The sequence below is a fragment of the Littorina saxatilis genome, linkage group LG14 (assembly GCF_037325665.1).
Source record: "Littorina saxatilis isolate snail1 linkage group LG14, US_GU_Lsax_2.0, whole genome shotgun sequence".
NCBI classification, from domain to species: domain Eukaryota; kingdom Metazoa; phylum Mollusca; class Gastropoda; order Littorinimorpha; family Littorinidae; genus Littorina; species Littorina saxatilis.
The window spans coordinates 19,665,999-19,677,795 of NC_090258.1; the positions used below are offsets into that span (position 1 = coordinate 19,665,999).

Below are 11,797 nucleotides of genomic sequence, written 5' to 3' on the forward strand. Positions count from 1 at the left end.
AAGACTACGTCTCGGTCAAAAGTGTTTGACGTGTGTGATAGAAACTATTTGAAGACGTCACATTATGACGTAAGAGGGTTAGACGTCACGCAAAGGAATTACTGAAAGTCTCGGTCATTGTTATTGTGAGCGGGCCGAGACTAATTGGCAGATCCAGGGTCTCGCTTTCTTGCACAGTTTCACCTATGCTTACTGTGTGTGTGTGTGTGTGTGTGTGTGTGTGTGTGTGTGTGTGTGTGTGTGTGTGTGTGTATGTGTGACGGAGTGATTGAGTTTGTGTTACTGTTTGTCGATTTCTTACGTGAGCCTTGAAGGCTTCGCCTCTTGTTTATCTATGCCTATCCAATTTTGCCAGGAAAGACCCTTTTGTCAATCGTGGGATCTTTAACGTGCACAGCCCAATGTGTTGCTCGCGAAAATTAAGATTGTGCTCGCATAAGGCGGCTTGGTTAAAAGTTCTTGATTACAAAATGAAGATGATGATGACGTAAGGTGGCTATGGTGAAAAGTTCTTGATTACAAAATGATGATGTTGCTGACGTAGGTGCTCCCCTGAACGACCCAAATACTCCCATTCCTTCAGGCGACCTTTCTGTCCCCGGCTTTCCCACATGCCAAGTGACTTGGCAGGCCCGCCTGCCTGCTAGCTTTATGGGATCGTCTCATATTACTGACTCACCTACAAAAGCAGCAGGTTTAAAAGTACAGACGCACGTAAACATCATTGCGCGAGGCTGGGAGCGTGAGTGCTGCATCCTTGTTGTGAAAGTGTACCCCTTTCTTGGCACAGGTACCGGTGTAAATCACTAAATGCTTTAGCACTGACAGTGATAGGCGTGGTGAAAATAGGGCAGTTCTACGGATGCACCAAAAAAACCTGCTATGCTCAGTGAATATTTGACTCTAGCGGACACGCTATTACAACCACAATCAAGTTTTAAAGGGCTTCTAATCTTAGCCACAGTCTTGTTCCCCTCTGCCCAGGTGCTGAGTCTTGTTCCCCTCTGCCCAGGTGCTGAAGAAAGGCAGAAGGATGGACACATGAAAAGTGGCAAAATGAACACTACTTGCATAATTATTACAATAAATTCCACACTTTTTGCGAATAATTACTGTAACTGTTAAAGTTATCCCCGAGTACGCTAGTACTTGGGCTCAACAGACTTTAATTGTGTGTCTGTGTGTGTGTGTATGTGTCTGTCTCGACTTAACAGCTTATTGCTGGGAAACTACTGGGCGCAGTTCGTTCAAAAGTTGATACACTAACTTGATAATAGGTCCGATTGATCGTATTAAAACTTCATAATGTTCCCTGGGACCTAAATGCGAAATAAACCACAAAAACGACTTGGCGGTGGGAGGAATTCACACGGAGCAACAGCCAGCCAGCCAGCGGATACTGTCGTCACAAAAAGACGTCATGACAAAGTTACACGCAAAGCGAAAGAGACGTCTTTGACGTCATTTACTTTTGTTCGGAATTTTCCGTCTGTTCCTAGCTTGTCAGTGAAGACCTGACGTGAGTAAGCTTACCCAAAACGTCTTTGTTCTCTATTCACATTGCAGCTGTGAAATAATCAGTCTTGTGTCTCGGTCGTGTGGGTACAGAGTTTGCTTCTGCAATCATTGTGTTCGTGTTGATGACGGCTTCATAAGACAAATCAGCGAATCTATCGTGAGGAAGACGTTTATGTACAAATCACCGAACCCAACCCATTTTTTGTGTGGATTTTTCTGAAGAATAAACTGCATGTGGTTAATTTCATCCGTTTAATGCATGTCGAAACGAGCCATAAGGCTTTAGAATAAAAGATTTCACGCATTGCTTGGCCATCTGATCACAGATGAGGTCGCAGTTTGTAGGTTGAATCTATGAATCGGCCAGAGATAGATCTGCATTTCTGGTCAGAAACCAACATTCACACCACAGGCATTCCAAACATTTATATTGTTAAGTTATGAAGAGGGTCGGCAGTATATTTTTCACTGTGATCAAATAAAAGAGAAAGGCCAGTCACCACGCACATCCTCGGCTCGCATGCAATGTATTTATATAGCAAAGGGAATGCCTGTAATTCACACAGAGCAATCACTTGGTCTTAAACGTGCACAAGACAAAAACTTTCATACTGGGGGAGCGAGCCAGTCTGAAGAGTACTCGGGTCCAGCGCGAGCGTTTTTTATTTGCTCTCTGGTAGACCATATTAACCCAAAAAAAGGGGATTATAATGTTATTGTTTACACTGGGTTTCATTTTACGATGATGTAATGTCTAAGACCCCCTCTTACCAGACCGTGTTGGTTTCAAAGGATCACAGTTTGAATAACATACAACTAAGCACAATAACAACACACAGACACACACACTAACACACACACACACAGAGCGACACAAACACACACACACACAAACCGTTAGTGTGTGTGTGTGTGTGTGTCGCTGTGTGTGTGTGTGTGTGTGTGTGTGTGTTTGTGTGTGTGTGTGTGTGTGTGTCACTGTGTGTGTCTGTGTGTCACTGTGTGTGTGTGTGTGTGTGTGTCTGTGTGTTGTTATTGTGCTTAGTTGTATGTTATTCAAACTGTGATCCTTTCTCTGGGGGTTCTATATCTAGGCTAATCTTTGACTAGCCCAGAAAGACAGGTACAGCACATCTACTCAGGGAATTGGCATTCTTGCAATGTAGAACTTTACATGCCTTCAATAAAGCTATTATTACAGTTTACACCCAAAAACTGCCACTAGCAAGCAGCACTATCATGTTTTAACAAGCCATGCTATCTGCATAGCATGACATTTTTTTTCTGTTGTGAGAGAATAACATTCAAAACCTGCTGTCTATCAGAATGTAATCAATCAGGCCCATACGAGGTCGTGACCCTACTTTTAAGTTTTTACCCCCATGAAAAAAACCTGGCCCATCAAGGCAACGCCTTTTTGCATACCATTTTTCCTGTCCCAGGAATTAGCCTGAGGTTGACCTTTTCGCTGAGTGCCTTGGTCAATGAGCCCCACAGTTCAACCTGTGCTGTAACAGTACAGTGGAAATCCCGGCTTAGGACCAGTACCGATTTAACCCCACCCCCAGTCTTATTTTCAGATCTTGCCGTTTTTGTAAATAATGTTTGTAAATGTACCTCCATTTTAAATTTAAGATTCCCTTCATTCCTGAATTTCTAAAAAAAAAGGTTTGAGGTCTTAAACCAGGGCCTCCAACGTAACACACATTCAAGTTCAACAATATACCCCTACTCATACTTATATACATGTATAAATAAGCCGTTAAGGGAAGACTAGTACAGTGGTACAAGACACGTTGTACAGTGACCGACAGCTACATTGATGTTAAATGCCAAAACAAAAATATCTACTTCCTGACCCATCGATGTACGAACATGTGTTTTATTTTTTGGTTTTGGTGAGTGTTTTGTTTGTTCTATTTCCACACTGTTGTAGGACTGGGGTGTCACATTCATGATAATTACTAGCAGACCTAGGAACCCCTGCTTTGCACTTGAGAGTATTCTCAGGAAAAATTGGTGTATTTTCAGAAAAATGAGCGTACTCTCAGTCTCACAGCATTTGAACATCCATGATTCAAACATGTTTCACACGCCTCCGTCGCACCGTTAATTAAGTTTACCAATACGTTTAAAACTAATACTTCTTTCCATGTTTACTGACAAAAACTGTAATCATGTGTCAAAATACTGGATAGGCTTCGGGATGTGCTTGTGAAGAGAAGAAGTGTAGGGATTTTTCTCATCGGATTTTTATTCCCACTGATCGTACTGATCGTATTCCAGACAATCATGTGCACAAAATACGGTGAAATCGTACAGGTTTCCAGGTCTGTACTGGGTTGTCACATTCATGCAGGGATTGGCTTGGGTTTTGTCCACTAGAGGTCCATTGACTGACTCAGACACGAATCAATCAGTCACACACAAAAACTTTCCTTCCACCACGGAGCTGCTGCAATTGTGCATTACGGCAGTGGTCTTACATGGAGAGGAATAAAAGATCTGAGGACACAATAACCATATTTATTTCAATTAAGACAAGTAAGGAAGGGGAAAAAAAGAAAGAACAAGACAGCAGACAAAAATAAGACGAGCTGACTGACTCTGCTGCATGTCTATCGGTCAGTTGACGGATTGAGACCCATGTGTGTCGGTCTTTTCCGAATTTAACATGGCAAAAGACCGATGACCGACGCCCAAGCCAATCCCTGTTCATGATAATAGACCCTTTTGGTATCTGTGCAGCTCTCGCAAGACACGCTCTTTGTTATGCTTTGAGTTTAAACATCGCGAGAACTTCGAACCTTGGTTTGTGCAGCTTGCACGAGATTGCCGTACTTCATGCTTTGCTATGCTCTGAAGTTTTCGAGAGATTACGAGAGTTTGGAATACCGATAGGGTCTATTACCTAACACTCTTGTCTACAGACTCGCAGGTTCCAATGCACAACAAAAACAGACATGAGTACACGAGTAAACAAAAGGAGGTAGCATTTTACTGTAGTGTATGTGAGTAACTTCCACAGAAGGTATTTTACTGTACACTAGTACACAACCACAGTAGGTAGTTTACCAAACAGGAGTACACAACAAAAGGAGTCAGTATTATACTGTACACGAGTTAACAATCATAGGAGAATGTAATTCATTATACAAATAGAATCTAGAGTAACAACCACATGAGGTACTTCACTGTACCATAGTAAACAATCACACAAGGCAGTATTAATTACCGGTATTTTACCACTTGAAATTAGAAAATACCGTACCGGAACAAAATTGGCTGCCGGAGGGTCTCTGTCACTGTGTCACAGGGCCGTTGTGTCACAGGTGACAGGGTCTCTGTGTCACACTGGGCCGTTGTGTCACAGGGCCGTTGTGTCACAGGGTCTCTGTGTCATAGGGCCGTTGTGTCATAGGGTCGTTGTGTCACAGGGCAGTTGTGTTACAAGCACTGTTCAGACAGGCTCAAGTTTATTGTTTTTTGGTTGAAACCAATCCCACCCCCCACCCCCCCCCCCCCCAAAAAAAAAAATGATAAAATAAAAACATTGTTGTTGGTTTTGTGTGTGTGTGTGTGTGTGTGTGTAAACGCTTATGTTCTAAAAATCTAAATATCATGACAAGATGAATCATGATTTGCATCCACTTCGCTCAGTGATGTATTCCCTGCTTGTCGTAATCTTATACTATGCCAGCAATAAGCTCTATTTGGTGGTTCCTTTGGTTCGGGGATAAAAATGAGACGCAAAATAGTAGGCCTAAGTTCTTCTGTCAACATAAGGCACAAGTCCTGCAGAAATATACAGGAACCAAAGGAACCACCAAATAGAGCTTATTGCTGGCATAGTATAAGATTACGACAAGCAGGGAATACATCACTGAGCGAAGTGGATGCAAATCATGATTCATCTTGTCATGATAATTAGATTTCTAGAACATAAGCGTTTACACACACACACACACAAACCCAACAACAATTTTTTTGTTTATATAATTTTTTTTTTTTTTTTTTTTTTTGGGGGGGGGGGATTGGTTTCAACCAAAAAACAATAAAGATTCGTCAGAATCACATATGCAGAGATCCACCAATAAAGTCTATAAACTGAGCTAGATATAAAGACAAAAAATAGAAATTCCGGGTTATAAGTATTAACCTGAGTATTGTAACAAAAGTCCTATTAAAGCTGTGGTCTATTTATGACTTCCCGGGGCTACCAGGTTGAAAAATAGGTATAAAATCATGTACAGCAAACGCTACTCGAAACCCTACGGCGTGTATGACCTTGAGCTGGGAGCTTCAGTCAACGCTTGAATTTTGCAGTGGTAACATCCGGTTTGCTCGCTCAGAGCTGAGCATATTTGTCAAGAAGGATCGAGCAGAAAAAATAAACGACTTGGCAGGGATTCGAACCCAAGGCCTCGGGGCCTCAAAATGTCGGGGCCGATGTCTTAACCGCTAGGCCACTCCACCAGCGTTGTCAAAGATTTAAAAAATGATAATTGTATATCATTCTACGCTTGAATGACCATTTACGCGTTGCAAAAACGTAAAAATTGCCATTAAAATTTGCCTTTATTTGCAAACATGTTTCACGGAATCGCAGTACATGTTTACACCGTCATGCTACACGACATTCGCGCCATGCAAATAGCTGCGATATCTCTATTTACAACATGCAAGAAAAATGACAAGAACAGTAATTGAATCTCTCCAAAGCTCTTTGAAGTTGAAAACAGACATCTAAGAAATAGTTATACATGTATTCACTTCTGAACAATGGGCGGATAGAGATATAAATCATGCTGCTTCAAGAATAACATAACATGAAATCATATCAATGTTTTTCCTTCTTTTTCTCAATTGGCGCAGTAGCCTGGCTAGTGGTTAGGACATGAGACACGAAGTCTTGAGGTCGAGAGTTCGAATCTTCGCCGGGGCGTTTATTTTTTCCCCTTGATCTCTCTTGAAGATAAAATATGATCAGTCTTGAGAGAGCAAACCGGATGTTATCCCTGCAAAATTCAAGCGTTGACTGAAGCTCTCAAGGTCATACACGCGGTATAGGTGGGGTTTCGGGTAGCGTTTGCTGTACAGAATTCTGTACATGATTGTATCCCTATTTTTCAACCTCGTAGCCCCGTAAAGTCATAAATAGACCACAGCTTTAAAGAGGCTTTGAGCGCTGGGACACAACGGCCCTATGACACAGAGACCCTGTGACACAACGGCCCTATGACACAGAGACCCTGTGACACAACGGCCCTGTGACACACAGACCATACAGTGTGCCTGTGACACAACGGCCCTATGACACAACGGCCCTGTGACACATAGAACCGCTCCCGCCGGTATGACCTACCGGTTGAATTTTACAACTACCGTCTTTTTTCGCTAGTAAAACAACAAAACCAGTACTCTGAGATGGACTCCTACTGGTTCCAATGACCAGCCTACCATTTTTTTCTGGACTGTTTGCATCATAAAGTATGCGTACCAGTTTAAAAAAAATACTAGCGCTGTCAATGACAAGGTACTAGTATTATCCACTTTACAGGAGTATTAACCACCACAGGAAGTGGTGTACATTTCTTTCTGGATCCATGTCATGCTGAGGTGTTTTTGTTGCTGTCCACTAACACACGGTTTTCCTGGGCTAATGTCAAGGACATATATCAGAAGGGAAACACTGCATACCTGGTTATTAAAATGTACTACTAAATGATAATTATATCAAAATATTAGAACAGCTGCTACTATAGACAAAACAAAAATGTAATTAGAACGTTGTCCTATTTATCCCACAAACAAAATAATGTTGTCATCATTTTCATGAGTTTTCATTCATAACCAGCTGGGGAATAAATAACACTGTTCCCCATGTAACAAATCGAGATGCAGGCCTGAAAGTGGCGAGTATTTTACACGCCATGGTGAGTAGAAACCTGTAAATGGTGAGTAGAAATGTTAATCTACTCACCAAATGCAAGTAAAGTTGCTGAAACAAATGCTTGAAATGGTTGGTTTGGAAGTACAATGTTCTCTCTGGCTAGTACATTATGAGAAGTACTATAGCCAAAGGCCAGTGCACCATTTTGTGCCGCACCGAATATGCATACCAGCGCTCATTGGTCTAAAACATATGTAAATATTGTGCAGCAAAGGGAAGCTACCCACAGGAAAATAATCATCGAATATCCTAGCTGTTATTAACCAATGAGCGCTGGTATGCATATTCGGTGCGGCATACATGATTTGTCCCCAAGTGGATTAGCGGCTCGCAAACGAAGATTCGTCCAAATGATGGTTAAAAACAACCTGCAGCGGACGGAAGCTGAAAACTAAAGGCACATAATAGTTCAAACAATCATTCAACTGTATTTATTTGACCTTACACAGACTGTAGGAAGAGGCAAACCGTCTTGAACAATATTTTTTCCCCAGGAAGCGACTCCAAGAACACAGAAGACTTGAAGGTGAGTGACATACCTTGTAGTCTTTCTGTGATAGTAGTAGTCCAGTGAACGATACCTTCCGCCTGTGGTCAGACCAGCATTTTTTTTTCCCCCCTCGGTTTTCATAAAATTTATCAACCTCAGCCTTTGGCCTTGGTCAATAAAGATGAAACCGAAGTCAATATACCCCCTTGGACCAACAAAAAAGCTTATCTGTCAACCAAGCCACCAAACATCTTATAATACTTTCCAGCTGAAATCATAATGTCCTATGAGGCTATGTTACTACACACATTGATGCTTCTGTCCGCAGAAAACTGAAGGGGCCCGGGTAGCTCAGGTGGTAGAGCACTGGACTTGTGATCGAAAGGTCGCTGGTTCGAATCCGGGCCGGGACGGACACAGGTCAACTTTATGTGCAGACCCAGAGACGGTATCCATCTCCCACCCCCGTGTCACCACAGTGGCACGTAAAAGACCTCGGTCATTCTGCCATAAGTGCAGATGGCTGATACCACCTAAACACGCATTCACTTGTGTATTTCAATCTCATCTAAAGTCGGGTTAAAACCTGGGAACATGCCCCTAATGGCTTTGCCGTGAGGGTGTAAAACTTGAATTTCTCTCGCAGGAAACTGACATGATCACACAACTGCTTGCTCATGAATGAAGGCAAGCGATTCACAGAGCGCGGCGCGCTGTGCAGCGCGGCGATTCACAGAGCGCGGCGCGTTGTGCAGCGCAGCGATTCCCAGAGCGCGGCTATTGCTCTCACCAGCGCAGATTGTTGACGCGCTTTATTTTTGTACATGTATGCATGATTATCAGCAACATTTTACACTCTTTCTTTGGACACTCAAAAGCAACTTCAGGGCTACGAGACTACAAAATTGCACGTTCTGAAGACTGAATATACGCGTTCAAGTTCAAATCAACCAGAAAAAAACCCACGGAAAAAACGATCTGCGCATGCGCGAATTCCAAAATGGCTGCTGAAGTGTTAACTGGTGTGACACCGATTAACAGTTCCGCGGCACTGTACTCGGATAATTGTTTAAAAACGTCATCCCAGTTTAAAAACTCAGCTCCTTTCCATATAGTAGAAGCTTTCTTTCTTTCTTTATTTGGTGTTTAACGTCGTTTTCAACCATTCAAGGTTATATCGCGACGGAGGGAAGGGGGGAGATGGGATAGAGCCACTTGTTAATTGTTTCCCGTTCACAAAAGCACCAATCAAAAAATTGCTCCAGGGGCCCGCAACGTAGCACAATATATGACCTTACTGGGAGAATGCAAGTTTCCAATACAAAGGACTTAACATCTCTTACATACTGCTTGACCAAAATCTTTACAAACATTGACTATATTCTATACAAGAAACACCTAACAAGGGTAAAAGGAGAAACAGAATCCGTTAGTCGCCTCCTACGACATGCTGGGGAGCATCGGGTAAATTCTTCCCCCTAACCCGCGGGGGGAATATAGTAGAAGCCATTGCAATGACATGTAGTGATATGACTGCCAAGTATTCAAGGCCGGTGTCACGAACTCTGAAAACTCTGCCTGAACAATCCTTCTCATTGCGGTCAATGCGCATGCGCTAACATGGGGAGATTAATCAGGTCGTGAACAACCTAACCCTAACCCTAACCCTAACCCGAACCCATGGTTCGATCGGTCAAAGGGTCGCATTTTGTAAGTCCAAGATTGGCGCAGGCGCATTGACTGCAATGAGGAAGTTGTTCAGCAGAGGTAGGCACGTTTTTACATCGGCGCAGCGATATAGTGAATTCAGTTGAAAGAGTGAGAGAGAGAATGGAGCTCTGTTTTTCGTGTTATTGACAGTTTTATTTCTCAAATAGATCAGATAGATGTAGCTGTTGTAAACTTTGCGATTGTGAAGGAAATGTATTGGCAGAATACATCGCGCGTCGTGAATCGCAGCGCTCCTCGTAGCGCCGCGCGTTGTAAATCGCAACGCTGCACAACGCGCCGCGCGCTGTGAATCCACTTCGATGAATGAATAGTCACAATGACAAATGTGTTACTCCCCAAGAAAAACAAATGTTGTTAGCTACTCCTAGTGCTACTACACACAATGAACCTGAACAGTGAAAGTGAAAAGAAAAAAATTTAAAACCATTATTACCTATCATATTAACCTCCCACCCCCACCTGTTAATTATGTAACGTCATGTCACTCTTGTCAAAGTTAGGCTAGGATAGCAACTGATCAAAAGATCAGACAAAGGCTCAACAACCTAAGTACCAGTCTGTCAACATATCATATCATATCATATCATATCATATCAAAAACATAAACAAAACACGTGCTCATCGATCAACTGTTAAAATCATAAACAAAACACGTGCTCATCGATCAACTCTTTCTGTGGACAACTGTGAGTCTCCCGGTGGAATCAAAGCTGAAAGTGAAAACAACATCGGCCCAACAACATGGCGATTAGGTCGCATACATCCGGCTAACCTCCGCTGTCACAAAAGCCTTCAAGTCGGCAGCCATGACATTCGTACAATTTTCCCTGTCGCCATCATCACGAGACGAACCAGGCACGTGTTTCGCTGTATGAATATAAGCTCGAGCTGGGGAAAAAACACGAAGACACACACTCCACGTCAGGCAATTTTTAGCAGACATCGCAGCGTAAGACTGAAGTTATAATCTCACCTTTCTGTCTGAAGAGCCCTGTAGTCAACAGCCATGAAGCTTGCAGTATTCGTTGAATCCACTGGCAGCAAATAAGTCCGTCAATGACCGGTGAAAAAAGCACAGAGGCGCAGGTACTCGACGTTACCTCGTCGCCATTCACGAGCTGCAAAAGTAGTGATGGCTTCCTGAATAGCTGTAGACTAGTCCACTTTCGTCAAATGGGGGGAGGTAGGTTCTTATTATCAACATCCGCTTTGGCAGGCGGCGAGGGAAAAAATACCGCTGGCGAATAAAAACCTTTGTGTCCTCAAAAAAACATGCGAAGCCGCTTACAAAGAGCGATTGTTCAGCACTGGAGGGTAAAAAAAGTCGACCAATTGGACCAGTGCCAAGTCGCTGGCTGGCTAGAAGGGCAAGGTCGTTTTAGCAACCATAGACGAACCAGACGCAACACGCATTCCTTGTTTGCCACGAACACCCCCGCCGGAGGCGCAAGCATAATTCTTTATTGAGGACAGGATCACGTGATTATAATGCATGCACGTCATGCGTCAGACTGAGCGTGCAAAACAAAACACATGTACACACACACACATACACAAGTTAGTTTCCAGCCGGCTATCACGTCACGAGGCAGATTGCGGTTGTTAAAAACCTCTACTCATGTTCAGTTGTATCAGTTCTTGACCTTTGACCTCATCAGGGCCGCGGTCAGAGGACAGTTTCAGTGTACCTGTCTGTCTGTCTGTCTCTCTCTCTCTCTCTCTCTCTCTCTCTCTCTCTCTCTCTCTCTCTCTCTCTCTCTCTCTCTCTCTCTCTCTCTTATTCTCGTCAGTGTTGCATGTTCAGTCAGTTTAGCCCCGTAGTTCCCTCACAAACTGGTCTAGGGTCATGTCACGAACGGAAGAACCCTCGAAAACTTGAAATACTGCCCACACACACTCTCAGTCTCACTGGCACTCTCACACACACACACACACACACACACACACGCACCGCATATTCAACAAAATCGCAGTGGCGGCTGACACGCGTACGCGCGCTCTCTCGCCCGGGCGGTGCATGGCCAACTTAGAAGTAGACTGACTTGCATCACTACAAAATAAAAATAGGCACGATGTTCTTATTGTTAATTAGACTGACTAGGGGG

The 11,797-nt window shown here is 43.2% G+C and overlaps 1 protein-coding gene across 1 annotated transcript in view; it reads right to left on the minus strand.

Annotated features, from left to right (window-relative positions):
- LOC138947311 (uncharacterized) overlaps window positions 1–11,088 on the minus strand; it is a 58,224-nt gene extending 47,136 nt beyond the window's left edge. The window contains exon 1 of the mRNA XM_070318759.1: window positions 10,666–11,088. The gene's annotated coding sequence lies outside the window, so the exon portion shown is untranslated. The remainder of the gene's footprint in view (window positions 1–10,665) is intronic.
- Between the last annotated feature and the right edge of the window lie 709 nt (window positions 11,089–11,797).